At 38.3% G+C, this 21979-nt stretch overlaps 1 protein-coding gene across 4 annotated transcripts in view; it reads right to left on the bottom strand.

The window, feature by feature from the left end:
* Positions 1-21979, bottom strand: part of LPAR1 (lysophosphatidic acid receptor 1) — a 164937-nt gene that overhangs the window by 97555 nt on the left and 45403 nt on the right. Inside the window, exon 1 of one of the 4 annotated variants that reach the window (XM_069575450.1) lies at positions 17891-18059. The exons of the other annotated variants lie outside the window; for them this stretch is intronic. The gene's annotated coding sequence lies outside the window, so the exon portion shown is untranslated. Of the gene's footprint in view, positions 1-17890; positions 18060-21979 lie in introns of those variants that run through there. 4 annotated transcript variants of the gene reach the window in all.

Genomic DNA, 21979 nt, shown 5'->3' with positions numbered 1-21979 from the left:
GAGGAAACTGGTCAAAATGAAGGCGTGAGATACAGGAACAAAAGGTCAATTCAGGAGAAAAATAAAGGGAATTCCTGGCCTGCTTGTGGAAGGACATTGCGAGATGGCAAGGTGGACTGCACAGACTGTCTGTCTGTCTGAGTATGTTGAGAGATTTCTAGAACTGACAGCTTGGGATTGAAAGAGCACACAGAATCCTAAGCATATAGAAGAGAATAACCAGCACACAGCAGTAAGCACACATAAGAAGAAAAATGAAAATTTAAAAGAGAATGAAGAATTTACAGAAGAAGAAAAGGATTCACAGACTTCTAGATGGCTCAGCTGTGAATGATATTATCAAGGTCATAATAACATTAACACTGAAAACTGACATGATCAGAAACACAACCTAAGGTATTAGGATGGAGAGGTTTAGGAGGGGAGTAGGCGTGCAACACATCTTCCACAGGGATGTCTATCAATACTTGAAACTGACATATCCAATAGTACAAGGATAAATCTTAGTGGTGCAATGCAAATACCCAATGAAGCAACTAAATCAACTGAAAATGGTAGTTATGGGGAAGAGAAAAGGCAAGAAGGGAGAAAAGAACTCCTTTTTCTTAGAAATCCTCATATAGCTGTTTGACTCTTTATAACATTGATTTAAAAAAATAAAAACGAAAAAGAAAATAAAACTGTTGAAACTAAAAATGATTTAAAACAACAACAGGCAGAAGTGCCACTACAGAAGACCAAGTTGATGCCATGGAAGACAAGTTGGAGAAAAATCACACATGCTTCAATATATAGTTACTAGAATGATTAGAAATTATGGCTGTGGACCATAGAAAATACAGATTCAACAGAAGAAGAATTGGTACATCCAGAAAGAACAAACAGAATATACGTTATTTAACAATAAAAGTAAGCTTTTCCTAAAAGACATTAAGTTCTTACGCTTAAAGAACACAGAGAAAAAAAAAATAAAATGCACTAAATCAAAATTTAAAACTCCTGTGCAAAAAACACAATTGAGAATGAAAAGACAATCCATGGAACGGGATAAAATATTTGTAAATCATATATCTAAAAAGGAATTGATATCCAGAATATATAAAGAAACTCAACAAGAAGAAACTCAAACAACTGAACTAAAAAGTAAAACTTGAATAAACATCCTCCAGAAACATTCAAATGGTCAAAAAAACACCTGACAAGATAGTCAACAGCACTAACTGCTAGGGAAATGCAAATCAAAACCACAGTGTGATAAGGACTATTGCTGCTGCTGCTGCTGCTAAGTCACTTCAGTCGTGTTCGACTCTGTGTGACCCCATAGACGGCAGCCCATCAGGCTTCCCTGTCCCTGGGATTCTCCAGGCAAGAATACTGGAGTGGGTTGCCATGTCCTTCTCCAATGCATGAAAGTAAAAAGTGAAAGTGAAGTCACTCAGTCGTGTCCGACTCTTAGCGACCCCATGGGCTACAGCCTACCAGGCTTCTCCATCCATGGGATTTTCCAGGCAAGAGCACTGGAGCGGGGTGCCATTGCCTTCTCTGGCGATAAGAACACCTCGCATCACTTAGATTTGTTGCTAACAAAATAAGCAAGGTTGTGGGGAAATTGGAACCGTTGTGTATTGCTCATGGGAATGCAAAGTAGTTCAGCTGCTGTAGAAATCAGAATGGCAGTTTCTTAAAACATTAAACATAGAATTTTTTTAAGCCCACAGTTCCACTGCTAGGTATATACACCCAAAATAATTGAAAGCAGGGTCTCAAAGAGATATCTGAACACCCCTGTCCATGGCAGTGTTATTCACAATAATAGAGAAAATGGTGAAAGCAACTCAAGTGTCCATGGGCAAATCCATGGATAAACAAAATGCAGTACTTTAAATGCATACAATGGAATATTATTCAGCCTTAAGGAAATTCTGGCACATAATATAACATGGGTGAACCCTGAGGAAGTGAAGTGAAGTCGCTCAGTTGTGTCCAACTCTTTGCGACCCCATGGACTGCAGCCCACCACGCTTCTCCATCCATGGAATTTTCCAGGCATGAGTACTGGAGTGGGTTGCCATTTCCTTCTCCAGAACCCTGAGGACATTATGCTAAGCGAAATAAGCTTGTAACAAAAAGACAAATATTTGTACCTAGAGGAGTCAAATTCATAGAGACAGTGTGTAGAATGGTGGTTGCCAGGGGCTGGGGAGGAAGAGGATGATGAGATGTTTTTTAATAGGCAGAGAGTTTCAGTTTTGTAAGACAAAGGGAGATCTGAAGATCTGTTCCACAACAATGTAAATATACTTAGCTCTGGTGGCTCAGACGGTAAAGCGTCTGCCCCGCAATGTGGGAGACCCGGGATCGATTCCTGGGTCAGGAAGATCCCCTGGAGGAGGAAATGGCAATCCACTCCAGCACTCTTGCCTGGAAAATCCCATGGACGGAGAAGCCTGATAGGCTACAGTCCATGGGGTGACAAAGAGTCGGACATGACTGAGTGACTTCACTCACTATTGAACTTGAAAATGTAAATTATATGTCATTTATATGTTACGATAATTAAAAGAAAGAGCTCATTTCAGGAAAAATATGAAGTGCATGATCTACAAGTGAAATGCAGGTTTGTTAAATAAATAAACTTGAAGAGTTAAAAGAATTCTCATGAAAAAACAAAATGGGGAAAAAATCAAAATCACAAAGGGAAAAACTTAGGCTGGACACAGTCATCAACTTGGCCACAACAGCGGACAAGACATAAAAGCAACATTTCATTTCGTCAAAAATGTAGAATGACTCAAACTATACATTCAGCCATGGCATCATTTATCTGCAATAGCAAGAACAAGGCGTTTGTATTAAATGTAATTAGGATATATTACACCCTGAAATTTCCACAGATGACATAATACGGGTGATAAAGTAATGTGCTCAGGAGAGCTTCAGCATGAGCTTCTTATCAATCCATGTAAACAAGGAATATCTGTGATAATAATGCTGACCAAAAAAATGTAGCTATTATAACTATTGAAAGAAACTGTCCAACTGAAATGCACACAAATGTGATGAACTAAGATTGAAAACTCCAGGAAATCACAAGAAAAAGGAAAACATTCTTCACATTTTGAGAGTCATACACTACTACACTTTGTTGGTTAGTCATTAAGTTGTGCCTGACTCTCTTTGTGACCCCAGGAACTATAGCCTGCCAGGCTCCCCATCCATGGGATTTCCCAGGCAAGGATACTGGAGTGGGATGCCATTTCCTTCTCCAGGGGATCTTCCTGATCCAAGGCTCGAACCTGCATCTCCTGCATTGGCAGGCAGGTTCTCTACCACTGAGCCACCAGGAAAGCCCTCCGTTTACACACTGAAGACAATATATTTCATGCTCTTAAATCTTTCCTTTTTCACAAAACTGATAGGCTCAGTTCCATTTGCTTTTCCAGCTTTTCAATCAGACTTACATTTGGCCTAAGAGTCTACCATTCTTTCCACATGGCAATTGGCTCATGTGTTCAAAGGCAGGAATACAGCTAGTCCGTCCTGCTCACACAACCTGCACAAAAGAAACCCCAGCACCACAGCTGCCCTGTTTTATGTGCACTCGGACAGAGCTCAAGACTGCAGATTAAAGAACTGGCCAAAAAGTGTTTAAATAAACTCACAGGTCTGATTTCAAAGACTGTATGGACAGGTGTACAGTTTTCCCTTTTGGAAAGTGCTCCTGCTGGGGAGAGATGCTATCCTGAAACTTGTCCAAATAACCAGGAATTGTAAAAACACAATTTTTGAAAAACAAAAAAAAATCTTACAATGGTCATCACTACTAGGGCGAAGGATGAATTAGTCAAACTCTGTTAACATGTCAAGCTAGTTTCTGGGATATTATTTAGAAAATGGGGGTAATCTAAAGTTTAGGAATAATGAGTCAGAAACTGGCCAAAAGAGAAATATATCCTATAAGCTAAAGAAAAAAAAAGAAAGAAACTCATGAGCATCCTAAATTATAAAGGGAGAGAGCAAAAGAAAGGGATGAGAGCAAAGGAAGAGAAGTCAACTAAAAGATCTTAAAAATCCTCTTGAAAGGCAAGGAAAAGAATTACTCTTTGAATAAGAAACAGACTTACAAACACCCTGCTTCTTTCCGTTACCCAAGGCCACAATGTCCAAACTCCCAAACTCTTTGTTATCTGCATGCCTTGACCCAGCCTTTTGCATAGGGACTCAGAGCCTGCAAAGACTTTAGGCAATCAAGAGTTCCACCCAAGAAAGTAAATATCCCGAAGCATAGATAGGGTGGGTACATTTCTATTGAGGGATGTTTATGGAGAGAGCCTCTGAGCTATGTTGGAATGTCTGCAGTCCACAGGTTTTAGGACAAAGAGATTACAACTTTATAATCAACCCTCAGGATGAGCTAGATTCTTCCAACCAGAGCCAATGGAGGAGTCTTGAGGGATATTTTCTTCTAAGAGCAAATGCATGTTTCTAAAATCAGAAGTAATTCCCAAATTACTTAGAATAGAAGGGTGTGAGGGAAAGGGAAAGAAGGAAAAAGGGAAAGCGAATGGGGGTGGAGGCATACTGTCAAAATAGCTGGCCAAAATATAGAAGTCTGCAGCTGCGATAAGAAAAGCATTCATCCCAGAATAACAGCAAAGGATTTTGCGGACAAAGGCATCTTCCATTACTTAAGGCTTCCAGTAGCTTAAACTTCAAGTACTTTTCAGAAAATAAGTCAAAATAAATTCTGAGTGCCTGAATTGAAGAGTGATTTAAAACTCACTCTATGTACCTCATATTTATGGTTGCTCATATTTGTGGTTGCTCAGTGGGGGGAACAGGGGCAGGGGGAAAAGATGGACTTCGAGCTTGGGGTTAGCAGATGCAAACTATTATCTATAGAATGGATAAACAACATGATCCTAGTGTATAGCACAGGGAACTATATTCACTATCCTGTAATAAACCATAATAGAAGAGAATATGAAAAAGAATACACCTATCTCTATATATCTGAATCACTTTGCTGTACAGCGGAAACTAACATATTATAAATCAACTCTACTTCAATAAAACAAATTTAAATTTTTAAAACTACAACTGCACCTCAACATAAAAAAGTTATGCCTGGAAGATAGTTTTCTGATGTGTTTCTCACGGTGTAAGAGAATAGACACATTTATTTCTGGTGTAGACAAACTATATAATCTTTCTGGAATACAATACAGATGAGTGCATATGTTTGTGTGGTTTGCATCAAGATTCTAAAATGCACCCTGGATCAGAGACTATGTAACTCTACAACTACAAATTTATACTGTGGAACGAGTTCATTAATGATGAAGATTTTACTCCAAGAGGGCTTAATACAATCGCATATAAGAGTAGAAAAGTTCAGAAACTAATAATACAGTGCTTGCCAACTGAATTATTAAAACTATGTTCCCATGCAATTCAATTTATACAGCCAATAAACATTAAATTGTATTTAAATTAGGTATCTATATATTTATCCCATTTGGCAAACATATCTACAGAGTAAGGTTATATATATATATACATATATATGTATCCTGAGGTGCTGTGGATACTCTAATTTTCTACAGAAAAATAATATACAGGGCTAAAATAAGAGTAACAGACCAGATGACTGTCTTCAAAAAGAAAAACAATAAAATATACAAAATACTGAACATGTCAGAAGTGCGGAAAGAACAGGTAAGCACTATGATTGACTCAGACTTCGCTGATAGCTCAGTTGGTAAAGAATCCACCTGCAATGCAGGAGACCCCAGTTCGATTCCTGGGTCGGGAAGATCCACTGGAGAAACAACAGGCTACCCACTCCAGTATTCTTGGGCTTCCCTTGTGGCTCAGCTGGTAAAGAATCCGCCTGCAATGCAGGAGACCTGGGTTCAATCCCTGGGTTGGGAAGATCCACTGGAGAATGGATAGGCTACCCACTCCAGTATTCCTGGGCTTCCCGAATCCACCTGCAATGTGGGAGGCCTGGGTTCAATTCCTGGGTTAGGAAGATCCCCTAGAGAAGAGAAAGGCTACTCACTCCAGGATTATGGCCTGGAGAATTCCATGGACTATATAGTTCATGGGTTGCAAAGAGTTATACACGACTGAGTGACTTTCCCTTTCACTTCATGATTGACCTGGCTTCCTGCCTCAAGAGTGTCCAGCCACCATACAGGGGAAATCCAGGTGGAACCCAGAGAACTTACTGAGTTAAAGAAGCATATCTGGGAACACAAGAAGCTCAAAGCAGCTAGAGTTACCAGAACAGAATACCATAGAGAAGAGAACCAGAAGGAAAACCCCAGAGATCTGCAGCCCCTCCATCCCCTGCCTTGAGTACTCACCAGAGAACAGATCAGAGAAGCATACAGGAATCTGTGAAGAGACTGGAGTGATATCAATTAGAACAGTCTCTGTTTCCACTAGCAAGACTGGAAAGGAAAAAGGAAAGTGAAGTCGCTCAGTTGTCTCCAACTATTTGCGACCCCATGGACTGCAGCCTACCAGGCTCCTCTGTCCATGGGATTTTCCAGGCAATAGTACTGGAGTGGATTGCCATTGCCTTCTCCAGCAGATCTTCCCAACCCAGGGGTGGAACCCAGGTCTCCCGCATTGTAAACAGACGCTTTACCGTCTGAGCCACCAGGGAAGTCTGAGACTGCACAACCTCATAATTCACAGAACCTTGGCTAGAGCACTCAGAAACATCTTGCCCCAGAAGTGGGGAATAATCAGTCCTAGAACTAAACACTGAGTTGATCCCACCTAACAAATTTTAAAAGCGAGACCTAAAAAGATCAAATTCTTTCCAAGTAATTAACTATGACCCAGAACAAAGCTTGAGAATATTTATGGGAACACAAATATCTAGCACCCAACAAGGTAAAATTCACATAGTCTGGCATCCAATCCGTAATTACTAGTCATGCAACAAAGTAGGAAAATATGACCAACATAAGGAGAAAATAGTTTCACAACTGAAACAAAAACAAAACTGAAATAGACATGAGAATTAACAGATAAGTAGATTAAAACAGTTATTACAACTTATTCCAAATATTAAAAAAGTAGAAACATAAAAGATTATTAAAGAGACCAAAATCAAATTTTCAGAGATGAAAAATACAATGCATAAAATGAGAAATATACTGGATGGGATTAACAAAAATCTGGCATTGCAGAAGAAAGGATTAGCAAAGTGAGAGAAATAGACACTATCCAAAATGAAGCACTGAGAGAAAACGAGAGAGTAAGAAAAATTAAAAGAGCATCAGTGAGTTGTGGGAAAATTTCAAACAGACCACTATACATGTAACTGGAGCTCCCAAAGGAAAGAGAGAGGGTTTCCCTGGTGGCTCAGATGATAAAGAGTCTGCCTGCAATGAGGCAGACCTGGGTTCGATCCCTGGGTTGAATGGCAATCCCCTCCAGTATTCTTGCCTGGGAAATCCCATGGATCGAGGAGTCTGCTGGGAGTGCATGGGGTCACAAAGAATGGAACATGACTGAGTGACTAACACTTTTAAAGGAAAGAGAAGGATATCTGAAAAACAAAGGCCAAAAAGTTCCAAACCTAAATGAAAACTACAAGTTTACATATTCAACAAGTTTAATAAACTATGAACATAAAAAACAAAGAAAATGCATAAAGGGACACTTAATCAAATTTATCAAACATAATGATAACAAGAAAATCTTTAAAACCACCAGATAAAAAAAAAGACGTGTGGCACCGAGAGGAATTCGGATAAGGAGAACAGCAGATTTTTCATCAGAAATATGGCAAGCAAGAAGACAGTGATCAACATCTTTAAAGTACTGAAAAAAATATAACCCTATCAATATAAGTTTCTGTCCATGGAAAATGTTTTTCAAAAAGGAGAATTAAGCAAAAACATTTTAAAACAAAACAAATGAAAGGATTTACTGTAAGCAGACCATGGACTATAAGAAATGTTAGAAAGAAATTCTATCAGACAAAGGAAACTTATATCACAAGGACAGATGAATTTTCACAAAGAAATAGAGAATACTGAAACTAGTAATTAAATGGATAAACATAAAAGATAGTTTTCTTACATGTCTCTTTAAATTATAATTGAAATAACTCACAAAATGAGAGAAATATCTACAAAGCATATCTGATAAAGGACTGGTATACAGAGTATATGAAGAACTTTTACAACTCAATAATAAAGACACAAGCCAACTTTAAAAGGAGAAAAAAAATCTGAATAGACATTTCCCAAAGGAAATACATAAATGGCCGGTAAGTATGTAAAAAGATACTCAACAGCTTTAGCCGGGGGGGGGGGGGGGGGGGGGGGAGCAAATTCACAATGAGATACCACTTGAAACTCACTAGGAAAGCTATCATCAAAATAACAGGTAATAATAAGAATTGGTGAGGATATAGAGAAACTAGAACCCTCAAACATTGCTGGAGGCAGGGTAAAATGGTAGAGCCACTGTGGAAAACAGCCTGGTAGTCCTTCAAAACATTAAACAGTGTTACCATGCCAGTACAGCCCTAGGTATATACCCAAGGGAAGTGAAAATATGTATCAACACAAAAGCTTATAGAAGAGTATTCCTAGAAACATTATCCATAATAGTAAAAAAATGGAAACAACCCAAATGTCTACTGACTGATAAACAGACTAAACAATAAATATCCTACAGTAAGTCTCCTACACATGAATCTTCAAGCTGTGAACTTTCAAAGATGAGAACATGCATTCACTCGCATGTACAATCATGTAAGTTAGCTCATATGTTTGTCATGAACTACTGTACTTCTGTACTTTCCAAGGTACTACTGCACTGTAAGATTTAAAATATTTTATTTTGTTTTTTTTATGTTTTATTTGTGTGAAAAGTGTTATAAACTTATTATAGTACAGTATTATATAGTCAATTGTGTTAGTTGGGTTACTAGACTAATTTTGTTGGGCTTACAAATTGGACTTATGAACATGCTCTCAAAATGGAAATCGTTCATATGTAGGGGACTTACTGTATGTTCAAACAACAGAATCTTAACGCGCAAGGGAAAAAATGATAATAAATGCTATCATAGCATGCATCAACCTTAAGAAACATTATACTGTGTGAAAGAAGCCAGCCACACAAGGCCTAATACTATGACTCCATTTATATGAAATGTTCAGGATAGGCAAATCTCTGAGACAGAAGAGTAGATTGGTGTTTGCCAGGGGTTTGGAAAAGGATAAATACAGAATGATGCTTTTGAACTGTGGTGCTGGAGAAGACTCTTGAAAGTCCCTTGGACTGCAAGGAGATCAAACCAGTCAATCTAAAGAAAATTAGCCCTGAATATTCACTGGAAGGACTGATGTTAAAGCTGAAGCTCCAATACTTTGGCCCCTGGTGTGAAGAGCCAACTCACCTGATGCGAAGAACCAACTCTGATGCTGGGAAAGATTAAAGGCAAAAGGAGAAGAGGGTGGCAGAGGATGAGATGATTGGATAGCATCACTGACTCAACGGACATGAATTTGAGCAAACTCTGGGAGTTTGGCCTGCTGCAGCCCATGGGGTTGCAAAGAGTCGGACACGACTTAGCAGCCAAACAACAACAAATAGGGAATGACTGGTAATAGATGCGGGGTTTCCTTTGCGGATGGAGAAAATTTTCTAGCACTGTGGTAACAGTTCCACAACACTGAATATATTTTAAAAAAAACACTGAACTGTATTTCTTGGCTGAATTAATGTGAATTATATCCACAAAGCTACTAAAAAGATATCTGACAAAAGTAATAATGATGGGATTTATTATAGAAATAAAATTTTAGAAAAGTTAGGAGGTAGAAAAAGAAAACATATTTAAGAGTTCTATACTATAGAGAGGGATAATATCACTTCAAAGTATCATAATATAATCAACTTAATTAAATAAATGTAACTGAAAGCCTATTACAAATGCTGAAATCAACCACCTAAAGTAAAACAAGGAATTATAGCTAATATGCCAAAGAAGAAATAAAGTTATAAAAACCACCAAATGCAAAAAATAAAAAAAGAGAGAGAAAGAGAAACAAAGAATAGACAGGACAAATAAGCAAACATCATCAGATGGGCAAGATGATGTACTTAAATATGACCATAATAAAATACACACACACACACACACACACACACACACACACAGGAAGTGGTCTAAACACCACCAATGAAATGGCAGCGGTTGTCAGACTGGATAAAAAAGCAAGTGTCAACTCCTCTACATTTCCTACATGAACCATACTTTAAATATGAAGACACAAGTAGTTTAATAGGAAAAGGGAAAAGATGTGTCAAGATGACACTAAAAATGAAACTGGAGTGCCTATACTAATATCTGGCAGAGCAGATTTTAGAGCAAAATATATTACCAAGAACAAAGAAAGCCATTTACTACTGATAAGCGGTCAATTCATCACGATGACACAATAATAATTAAAGTTTATACATCTAATAAAGTGGAGAAGGAACTGGCAACCACTCCAGTATTCTTGCCTGGAGAATCCCATGGCCAGAGGAACTTGGCAGGCTACAGTCCATGTGGTCGCAGAGTCAGACATGACTGAGCAACTAATATACACACACGCACATTTAATAAGGGAACTTTCAATGATATGAAGTAAAAACTAATGATAAGAGCAACAAACAAATCTGAAATCATGGCCAAAATTTCAATACCCCTCTATAATTAATTGATAAAACAGAAAATCAATAAGGATAACAAGAACTTAACATAATTATCAACTTGATTCTGATTGACATTTTTAGAACACTATTGACTACCAGCAGAATACACATTTTCCTCAAGTGCAAAATGAATGGGTACCAAGACAGACCCTATCCTGGGCCATAAAACAAGTCTCAATAAATTTAAAAGGATTCAAGTCATACAAAGTATGGTCTCTGACCATAACTGAATTAAATTAAAAATCAGTAACACAAAGATCTTTGGAAGATTACCAAATGCTGAACAACTATCATCTCTTTAAATACCTTATGCAATAAAGAAACTGAAGGGTGAAATTTGAAAGTGCTTTGAACTGAATTAATATTTTGAATGTTTTGAATTGAATGAAGACAAAAACAAAGCATCAGTACTTGCGGGGTGCCACTAAAGCAGTACCTAAGAGGAAAATTATAGCATTAAACACTCTTAATAGAAAAAAAGTCTGACATAAATGACCATCAGAAGCCAGAAAAAAAATGATCTAATTAAACCCAAAGTAAGCAGAAAAAGAAGAAACAATGAATAAATCAGATAATAATATAACTGCGTGTGTGTGTGCTCAATTGCATCTGACTCTTTGTGACCCCATGGACTGCAGCCTTCCAGGCTCCTCCATCCATGGAATTTTCCAGGCAAGAATACTGGAGTGGGTTGCCATTTCCTAATCCAGAGGATCTTCCCGACCCAGGGATCGAACTCAGGTCTCCTGTGCCTCCTGCATCAGCCAGCAGATTCTTTAACACCGGGCCACCTGAGAAGCCCATTAGTAATAGCAATAAACCCAAAAGCTATTTCTTTGAGAAAATCAATACAGTTGTTAGGGGGAAAAAAAAGATAATACAAATTACTAATGGCAGAAACGAAAAGAGGGGTGGTCACTACTGACCCCATACACATTAAAGGATATAAAAAAAAAAGACAGAATGGGGACTTCCTTGGTAGTCCAGTGGTTAAGAATCCACCTGGCAATGCAGGAGATGGGGTTCCATCCCTGGTAAAGGAACTAAGATCCCACGTGCTGTGCAACTAAGGCTACGTGCTGCAACTACTGAGCCTGTAAGCTCCAGAGCCCACGTGACACGGCCAGACAGCCCATAGCTACTGAAGCCTGCACACTCCGGAGCCTGCCTGTCACAACGAGAGAGTCGGAGCACTGCAAGAAAAGGTCCCACGTGAAAAAATGAAGATCCTGCATGCTGGAAGCAAGACTCATGCAACAAATTTTTTTAAAGAATAAAGACAGTGTGGTATGGCCCTAAAGAAAGATAAATAGATTAATGAAATGTAACAGAAAGTAGATCTATACTCGTATAAGAAAGTTTTCACAAAGGTAAATAGGCAACATAGTGGAGAAAGAAGAGCCTTTCCAATAAATTGTGCTAAACTGCTGGATATCTGAGTGAAAAACAACTTTTCATTCACATTTCAATCCACATATGAAAATCAACTTAAATGGCTCATAGACCTAAATGTAAAACTTCGAACTATAAAATTGCTAGAGGAAAACAACAAAAGAGAAAATCTCTGTGGAGTTGGATCAGGCAAAGTTTTCCTACGTAAGATATCAAAAGTATGATCCATAAAAGAACAAACTGAAACACAAGTCTTCATCAAAAGCTCTTCTGCTCTTCAAAGGACACTAAGTAAATTTAAAAAGCCACAAACTTGTTAAAAAAAAAAACAACTTTAAAATCATATCTAATATAAGACTTGTATCCAAAATGTATTTTTAAAATTTCGAAGTTCAGGAAGGAACCACTCACTTCTTAAACTAGGCAAAAGGTCTAGACACTTCATGGAAAAGAATATACAGACAGCAAATAAGCACAGAAGAGCAATTATGAAAACCCAAATTAAAACCACAATAAAATACCACTAGATATTAACAGAATAACCAAAATTAAAAAGACTGACCATACCAAGTGTTGGTGAGAATACGAATCAACTAACTCTCACACACTGCTGTGGGAACAGAAGATAGGATCAATTTGGAAAACGAGAGGGATTGGGGGCAGGAGGAGAAGGGGACGACAGAGGATAAGATGGCTGGGTGGCACCACTGACGCCACGGATGTGAGTTTGGGTGAACTCCGGGAGATGGTGATGGACAGGGAGGCCTGGCCTGCTGCAGTTCATGAGGTCACAAAGAGTCGGACACAACTGAGCAACTGAACTGAACTAGACCATTTTTAAAAATTAAATATACACTTACTATCCAATCTAAACATTTCACTCCAAGGTATCTGCTCAAGAGTAAAGAAAGCACATCAGCACAAAGACTTGAGCACAAATGTTTATTATAGTAGCTTTTATCTTTAATAGACAAAAACTGGAAACAGCTCAAATATCAATTCACAAATAGATAAACAGATTGCTATAATGTCCATACAACGGAATTACTACTCAACAATTAAAACAAATGAACTAGTCATAGACATAATAGTATATATCAACTCAAAACAACTATACTGAGTGAAAGAAGCCAAACAGAAATCAGCATTTACTATATGATTCCTGTTATATAAAACTATAGAAAAAGAAAACTAGTCTATAGTGACCAAAAGCAGATCAGTAAGAGTTGGGAGAACAGGAGGGGAGGGGAAGACAACAGAAGGACGGACTTCAAAGGGAAGGAGGAAATTTGAGGGGTGATAGGTTTCTTCATTCTTTTGATTGTGATTATTTCAATGGTATTACACACATCAAAACAAATCAAACTATACATTTTAAATATGTGCAATTCATGTATGTCCTCAATAAAAATATCAATAGAAAGTCTACATCTTATAATAATAAGGAAAATGCCATGTTATAGATTTCCAAAATACAATTTTTAAAGAATATTTTCCTTGGAGGGAAAACACTGGATTATAAGAAAATCTGAGCACCAACTATAATGTATACATACATCAGTAACAACACAAGAGCAACTCAGTGCAGTGTCAGAGACTAAATGAGGTGAGGAGGAGGTCCTGGGAAGGCAGCTGAGAGCACCTGTCAGAGCCTAAAAGGTAAGGGAGCGTCCAGGAGAGGAGGGGACAGAGGTACAGACTCGTGGTTTTGAAGAGCTATAGCGATAAAAACAGAAGTTTAATAGTATGAGTAGTGAGGTGTAACATGTGTGTGGATGCAAGTCAGAGGACTTGGAGGCGTGACACCCCCAAAACAATGAGTGTGCCAGGACTTACATCTTGGTCTCTAAATACCATTCTTTACTGAAAGGAGCGGCTCTTGGGAGAAATGCTTGAGTCCGGGGCTGGAGGTCAGGGAAGTACATGATGACTTGGAACATGTTCTTATGCCAGAAAGACAGATAGCACTCAAAGAATTATGAAGATATGTTTAAAAAAAGACAATTAGATTGCAGGGTTCCTTCTTTGCCTAAAATGGACATTTTTGAGCTTCAGAATGAATGTCAGAACAGATTTATAACCCTTTGAATAAAATAGGAATTTATGAGTTCATTATAATACAAATTAACTAATAAAAGTTTGATAAGAAATAGGATATTTACATAGACCCAAATACTGTTTCACAAAATTCTTATTACTTAGAAAGGAAAAACAGTAACTTTACAGTGAAGAAATCTAGAAGACACTACCTTTATCAAATGATCAAAGTAAACATCACCAGAAACTGGGACAAATACCAAAATCACTGCAGACAGTAACTGCAGCCATGAAATTAAAAAGATGCTGGCTCCTTGGAAGAAAAGCTATGATAAACCTAGACAGTGTATTAAAAAGCACAGACATCACTTTGCTGATGAAGGTCCATATAGTCAAAGCTTTGGCTTTTTCAGTAGCTATGTATGGATGTGAGAGTTGGACCATAAAGAAGGCTGAGTGCCAAAGAACTGATCTTTCAAATTGTGGTGCTGAAGAAGACCCTTGAGAGTCCCTTGGGCTCCAAGGAGATCAAACCAGTCAATCCTAAAGGCAATCAACCCTGAATATTCATTGGAAGGACTGATGCTGAAGCTCCAATACTTTAGTCACCTGATGCAAAGAGCCAATTCATTAGAAAAGACCCTGATGCTGGGAAAGACTGAAGACAAAAAGAGAAGGGGGCAGCAGAGGAAGAGATGGCTAGATGGCATCACCCACTCAATGGATATAAGTCTGAACAAACTCTGGGAGACAGTGAAGGACAGGGAAGTCTGGTGTGCTCGTCCATGAGGTCGCAAAGAATCCGACCCACCTTCGCGACTGAACAACAACACGGTGTGTGCCAGCTGATAGGATGTAATGAGAAGAACACAGCATCACTTTTGAGATATTCCTGACAAAGTTCCAAACTCTGAGTTTAATTTTTAAAAAAAGGGGGAGGATGGTCAAATCCAAATTGAGGAACATTCTACAAAATAACCATCCTATAATCTCTTTAAAAGATCAAGGTCATAAAAGAAAAGAAACTAAGAAACTGTCCCATGCTAAAAGAAGACTAACAAGAGGCATGGCCAGGTAATACAAGATTCTGAGCTGGATCCTTCACTAGTAAGGGGAAACAACTTATACAACTGGGGAAAACTTCGATGGATTTAAAAATTAGCTGATAGTACAGCAATGATGTTCATTTCCAAAGTCAAATGATTGTTTTGTGACTATGTGAAAGAATGTCCTTGTTTTTAGGAAATACATTATAAAGTACTGGAGGATGCTAAGACATCACGTCAGTAATTCATTCCTAATGGACTTGGCAAGATAAAGGTTTCTTTTCATTTCTGTACTGCAGTTGCCACTTTTCTGTAAGTTTGAGAGAAGGAAGGAGGAAGGGAGGAGCAGGGGGAGGCAGCAGAAAAGCCCCATGATCTCAAATAAAATGTGTTTAATTGAAAGAGAGTATTCATGTGTCACTACTAACCGTAAGACTAGGCATGCGCAAGAAGAAACTGAATTAAAGAACATTTTTTAAAAAATCTGGTTAGAAGTTACTATTACAAATTACATGACTATTCCAGACACACATGTGCCTGATTTTAGAGAAGACAGGAAGAGATGTCTCAGACAAAGGGCAGAGTATAAGAGGCATGCTGCCAAAAGTCAGATAGGTCTTTTGAAAAAGGAGAAGTCTGGACCACAGTAAACAAGGCAGGCAGAGTCATCCCACCAAGTTTTGCTGTATTTCCAAAAGCTAAACAAATATTATACAGAATTAGAAAGACACATTATTCAATGCAAAACAAAGAAAGGGCAGATACCCCACAAAAGTGGTCCAAAGAATGTCTTCTGCTTCCAGGATACAGGGAAAATGTGACAAGGTACCACGCTCTTTGAAGACGATGGATTATGAAATTCCTTCTGCCAGCTAGTGAGAATAATCTCTTCCAGATGTTGTTTGGCCCACAATGTGTTATTCAAAATATGAAAGTTTTGTTTATTTTCAGAGTTCAAAAGCCAAATAAGAAATCTCCTTTCCTTCACTAACTTCTAATTAAATCAGAGATTAACAGGTTTTGTTTTTTTTTTAATCAGCATACATCCTAAGTTCAGACTTATACATCCTACTCAAAGTTTTAAGGGCAAAAACAATCAAACCTGTTGAATATAACCCTAGTATCTACTTCACGATGGGGGAAAAGTGAGGTACTTCATCTCATTTCCTTTCTTGCTATAATAGAACATCACTTTTTTTCAGTGAAGTCCCTCTTGGCAATAACTTTAAAACAGTAGGCAATAGAGGGAAACCTAAAGGAAACTAGTATTGTGCTGCGCGATGAGTTATTCTCAGCTGGGCTAAGGAGATGGGAAGACTGTAGGTTTTCCTGAGAATTCACATATACACTTTTGAGAGAGAAGGAAAGGCTGGCCTCGTTCATTAATATAACAATGCTGTGAGTAACATTTCAAACACTATTACCCTGTGGATGAAATCAGGAATGTGAAGCAAGGGGAATCAAATGACTCTTTCTCTGTTCACAATAATTCAGTAACCATGATAACAAATAAACAACAAAAATAGGGGGCTCCTCCCTAACTTTCACGTGAATGGTATTCAAACTCTTGTTTTCCTTTTATGAACGAGTTCTCAAACGTAACACAGGGTATCTTTCTAAATTATCACTGAAGCTGTTTATCTCAAATGCAGCAGAATATGAAAAGGAAAAAAAGTCTTTTTATAAGCTGTGAGAAGATAATAAAACCACAAGTAGCCACAAGTCCCTCTGCTTGAGATATGACCTAAAAACCAACTGGAGACCTAGAAACAGCTGTGAGGCACACTTTAAATTAGACTTCTAACCATCTAACCATCAGCCTGGATGATGCTGTCCTCAACGTCCAGAAAAAATCATGGGGAAATCCAGATATGTGGAGGATGCAGAGTGTCACACAGAAAGCTTCTCACTAGTGTGAAAGGGATCATACGGCCACTCCAAAGAAAAGATAAGGCTTTAGAACGTGAAATTCCAATTATGAAAGGGATCAGAAAAAAAAAAAAAGGCTTCGCTAAACTGTTATTACCTAAAAAATCTTGGGAGATGAAGAAACAACCACACAGACTCAGCAGCAGCAGCCTCTACCTGACCAAGAATTTCCTGAGGCTTGAAAAGGAGTGTGCTATACGACCAGACTTAGTGTGATTGCTGTTTTAAGCCAAGTCATGGAAATAAAATAAGCAGACAAGACATCTATAAATCCGCTGTGTTCCAAGGTGTCGCCATTTTACACTATTGTAGTTGTGGGTTCCAAGAAACTGAATGTAGAATTCACCCTGCCGCAGAGAAGGAGATCCAGAGGGAAACAAAAGGTCACCTCAAACCACGCCAGTTTCTTTGGGTGATGGCTATGGAGGTGACCAGGATGACAAGCAAGGACACTTCTCCCGCTGGGGCCTGATGGTTTTGTTTTGGAGCCTAATCTCAGATCCATGTTACATGAACTCCTCTCAGTTGGAGTTCAGAACACCACACGGATTTCTTTTGGCCTCAATCCCATAATTGCAGCTGTTTGTACTTATTTGAGGTACGGTGTATTTTGAAACAAAATGAGCCAGACTTCCCCTACTGCCTATGTCAGTGCCTGGTACTAGGAAACATTGACTCTTTCACAGCCAGGCAATTGATGATTGTAGTGCATCCATCATCTGGAGGAAACAGAAAGAAATACTGACCAAGGTATGGGAAAGGTTCTCCAAAAAGGAAGCTCATTTCAAAGCAAAGGCAAATATTCCATCGTTGACTTAGTTTCTGGCTTCTCCAGTAGCTCAGTGGGTAAAGAATCTGCCTGCAATGCAGGAGACACAGGAGATGGGAGTTCAATCCCTGGGTCGGGAAGATGCCCTGCAGAAGGAAATGGAAACTCACTCCGGTATTCTTGCCTGGAAAACCCCATGGACAGAGGAGCCTGGTGGGCTACAGTCCATGGGGTTGCAAAGAGTCAGACACGACTCGACTGAGTGACTAAACTACCTCCAGTTCGTTTCTGAACCCATCTATCTCCAAACACATTTCAACCAGTGTATAAGATATTATAGAAGAACAACAGCCATTACTGTGAACAAATAGGCGCCAACAAATTGGATAACCTAGAAGAAATGAAAACATACAGTAGAAATGTACACAATCCACCAGGAAAGAATTATGAAGAAACAGAAAAATTGAACAGATCAATAGGGAGATTGAAAAGTAAGCAACCCCCCACCCCTAACAAGGAAAGACTAGGACTAGATGGTTTCACTGGTAAATTTTATCAAACATGTAAAGAAGAATTAATAACAGTCTTTCTCAAACTCTTCCAAAAAACTGAAGCAAAGGGAACACTCCCAAACTCACTTTACAAGACCAGCATACCCTGATACCAAAGCCAAGTAAGAATAGTTCACGAAAAGCAGACTTCTGGATGATGTAGAAGCAAAAATTCTCAACAAAATTATAGCGCGCCAAATTCAACAACTCGTTAGAAAAGTCAGATGCCATGATCAAGTGGGATTTATTTCTAGGGTAGAAGAGTGGGTCAACATAATGCAAAATCTATTAGCACAATATACCATTATTAACAAAATAATGGCTAAAAATCATATGACCCTCTCAATACATGCAAAAAAAGCATTTAACAGAATTTAACACACACTCATGATTAAAAACAAAAACTCAAAACTGAGTAGAGCAGGAACATATCTCAACATAATAAAAGGTATACATGATAAACTGACAGCTAAATCATACTCACTGGTAAAAAATGATTAAAATTTTCCCACCAAGATCAGGAACAAGACAAGAATGCCCACTCTTACCACCTCTTTTCAACACTGACCTGTAAGTCCTAACCAGAGCAATTACACAATAAAAATAAAACACATTCAAATCAAAAGAAAGCAGTAAAGATGTCTCTGTTTGCAGATGATATGCTCTTATATAAAGAAAATCCTAAAGACTCCATCAAAAAACTTCTAGGTGTAATAAACTAATTCAGTAAAATTGCAGTATATAAAAATCAACATACAAAAATCAGTTCTTGTTCCTATACTCTAAAAATGAATATACGAAAAATAAAGAAAAGTCCATTTAAATAGCATTTAAAACAGTAAAATTCTTAGGAGTAAATCTAACAAAGGCAGTGAAAGATCTATACACTGAAAATTACAAGACACTGATGAGAAAAACAGAAAACACAAATAAATGGAAGGATAGCCTGTGCTCATGGATCAGAAGAATTAATACGGTTGTGATATGGGCTTCCCAGGTGGCACAGTAGTGAAGAATCTGCCTGCAATGCAGGAGACTCGGGTTCGATCCCTGGGTTGGGAAGATCCCCTGAAGGAAGAAATGACAACCCATTGCAGTATTCTTGCCTGGAAAATTCCATGGACAGAAGAGCCTGAAATGCTACAGTCCATGGGAGTCTCAAAGAGGGTCCCAACTGAGCAGCTAACACACGCTATCCATACTACTCAAAGCCACCTGCAGATTCAACGCAATCTAGATCAAAACTCCAATGGCATTTTTCACAGAAATAGAACAAACAATCCTAAACTGATATGGAATCACAAAAGACCTCACACAACCAAAGCAATTCTGAGAAAAAAGAATGAAGCGGAAGCATCACAATTCCTGATTTCAAGCTTCATTACAAAGCTATGGTAATCAAAATAGCATGGTGAATAAGATCAAGATGGCTGAGTAAGAGGATATGGAGTTCACTGTCCCCCACAAATACTTAAAAAAATACACCTACATGTAGAACAATCCTCACTGAAACCTGGAAACTGGTAGAAGAACTCCTATACATCCAAAATTATAAGAAAAACGCAAAAGTAATCAGGAAGGGAAGAAAAATCAGGTTGGGATCTGTGCCCCTGAGAGTGGATCCAGAGAAAAAGGGAGATTATAGAAGTGGACACGTGCCCTGGGGAGTAAGCAGGTCAGAGCGAATGTGAGCTCACCCCTCAGGGTTTCTGCCCCAGCAACTTGGGATAAGACCTCATCCCCAACAGGTCAGTGACAGCCACTGAGCAGAGAGGAAGTCCTATGTCATACCTAGCTCAGCTCTAGACCCTCCATTTCCAGCCCCACCCCCTACTAAGGTGAAAGCTACCAGCATACCCTCAGAGGAAGTACAAACATGTTGTCCATGGAATTCTCCAGGCCAGAATACTGGAGTGGGTAGCTTTTCCCTTCTCAAGGGGATCTTCCCAACCCAGGGACTGAACTCAGGTCTCTCACATTGCAGGCAGATTCTTTACCAGCTGAGTCACAAGGGAAGACCAAGAATACTAGAGATGGTAGCCTACCCTTTCTCCAGGGGATCTTCCCAACCCAGGAATTGAACTGGGGTCTCCTGCATTACAGGTATGTTTTTTACTAACTGAGCTATCAGGAAGCCCCAGGAGACTAAGCAACATGCTACTAAAACACCAATGGGTCAATGTGGAAATCAGAAAATATGAAAACACAACACTGCAAAGTCTGTGGGATGGGGCAAAAGCAGCTCTGAGGGAAGTTTACAGTAATACAGACTTGCCTCAAGAAACAAGAAAACCCTCAAATACACAACCTAACATAACCATATACAGCATCAAGAAAAGAAGAACAAATCAAGTACAAATTCAGCAGAAGAAAATAATAAAGATCAGAGAAGAAATAAGTGAAACACGTATCAAAATGCAGTATAAAAGGTCAATAAAACCAAGAGTTGTTTTTTTGAAAGGATAAACAAAATCAACAAAATCTCTAGCCAGGCTCACCAAGAAGAAAAAAGGAGGACTTGAATAAGCAAATTAAGAAATGAAAGAGGAGCACTAATAACCCATACCACAGAGATACAAAAATCATAAGAGAATATTACAGCAATGATATACCAACAAACTGGACAACCCAGAAGACATGGACAAATTTCGAGAAACATACAACCTACCAAGAGTGAATCAAGAAGGAACAGATAGATCCTGAATAGATCTATCACTAAAAGTGAGATTGAATTTGAAATTAAAAAAAAAAAAACCTAAAAATCTCCCAACAAACAAAAGTCCAGGACCAGATGGCTTCACAAGGAAATTCTATCAAACATATAAAGAAAAACTAGGACCTATCCTTCTCCGATTATTCCAAAAAACTGGAGAATAGAACACACTCATTCATTCTACCAGGCCATCATTATTTTTATATCAAAATCAGACAAAGGCACTACAAAAAAAGAATATTAGAAGCCAATATCTTTGATGAATAGAGACACAAATATCTTCAACAAAATATTAGCAAACCAATCCAACAATATTTTAAAAGGATTATACATAATGATCAAACTAAATTTATTAAAAGGACACAAGGATGGTTCAACATTTGCAAATTAATCAGTGTGGTACATCACATTAAAAAAAGTAATGATAAAAATCATATGATCATTTCAACAGATGCCAAGAAAGCATATGACAAAACACAATATCCATTCATGATACAAACTTTCATCAAAGTGAGTATAGAAGAAACATCTCTAATCTTAATGAAGGCCATTTATGATAAACCCACAACTAACATCATATTCATAGTTGAAAGTCTTTCCTCTAAATTCAGGAACAAGACAGAATGCCCACTCTTACCACTCCTATTTAACATAGTATTGTAAGTTCTAGCCACAGCAATCAGACAAGAAAAAGAAATAAATGGCATCCAAACTGGATGAGAAGAAATAGAACTGTATTATTTGCAGATGACATGATACCTTATACAGAGAATCCTAAAGTCTCCACTGAAAAACAATTAGC

Source organism: Ovis canadensis, chromosome 2 (genome assembly GCF_042477335.2).
Source record: "Ovis canadensis isolate MfBH-ARS-UI-01 breed Bighorn chromosome 2, ARS-UI_OviCan_v2, whole genome shotgun sequence".
In the NCBI taxonomy this organism is placed as follows: domain Eukaryota; kingdom Metazoa; phylum Chordata; class Mammalia; order Artiodactyla; family Bovidae; genus Ovis; species Ovis canadensis.
This window is presented reverse-complemented; position numbering and strand designations above follow the sequence as displayed.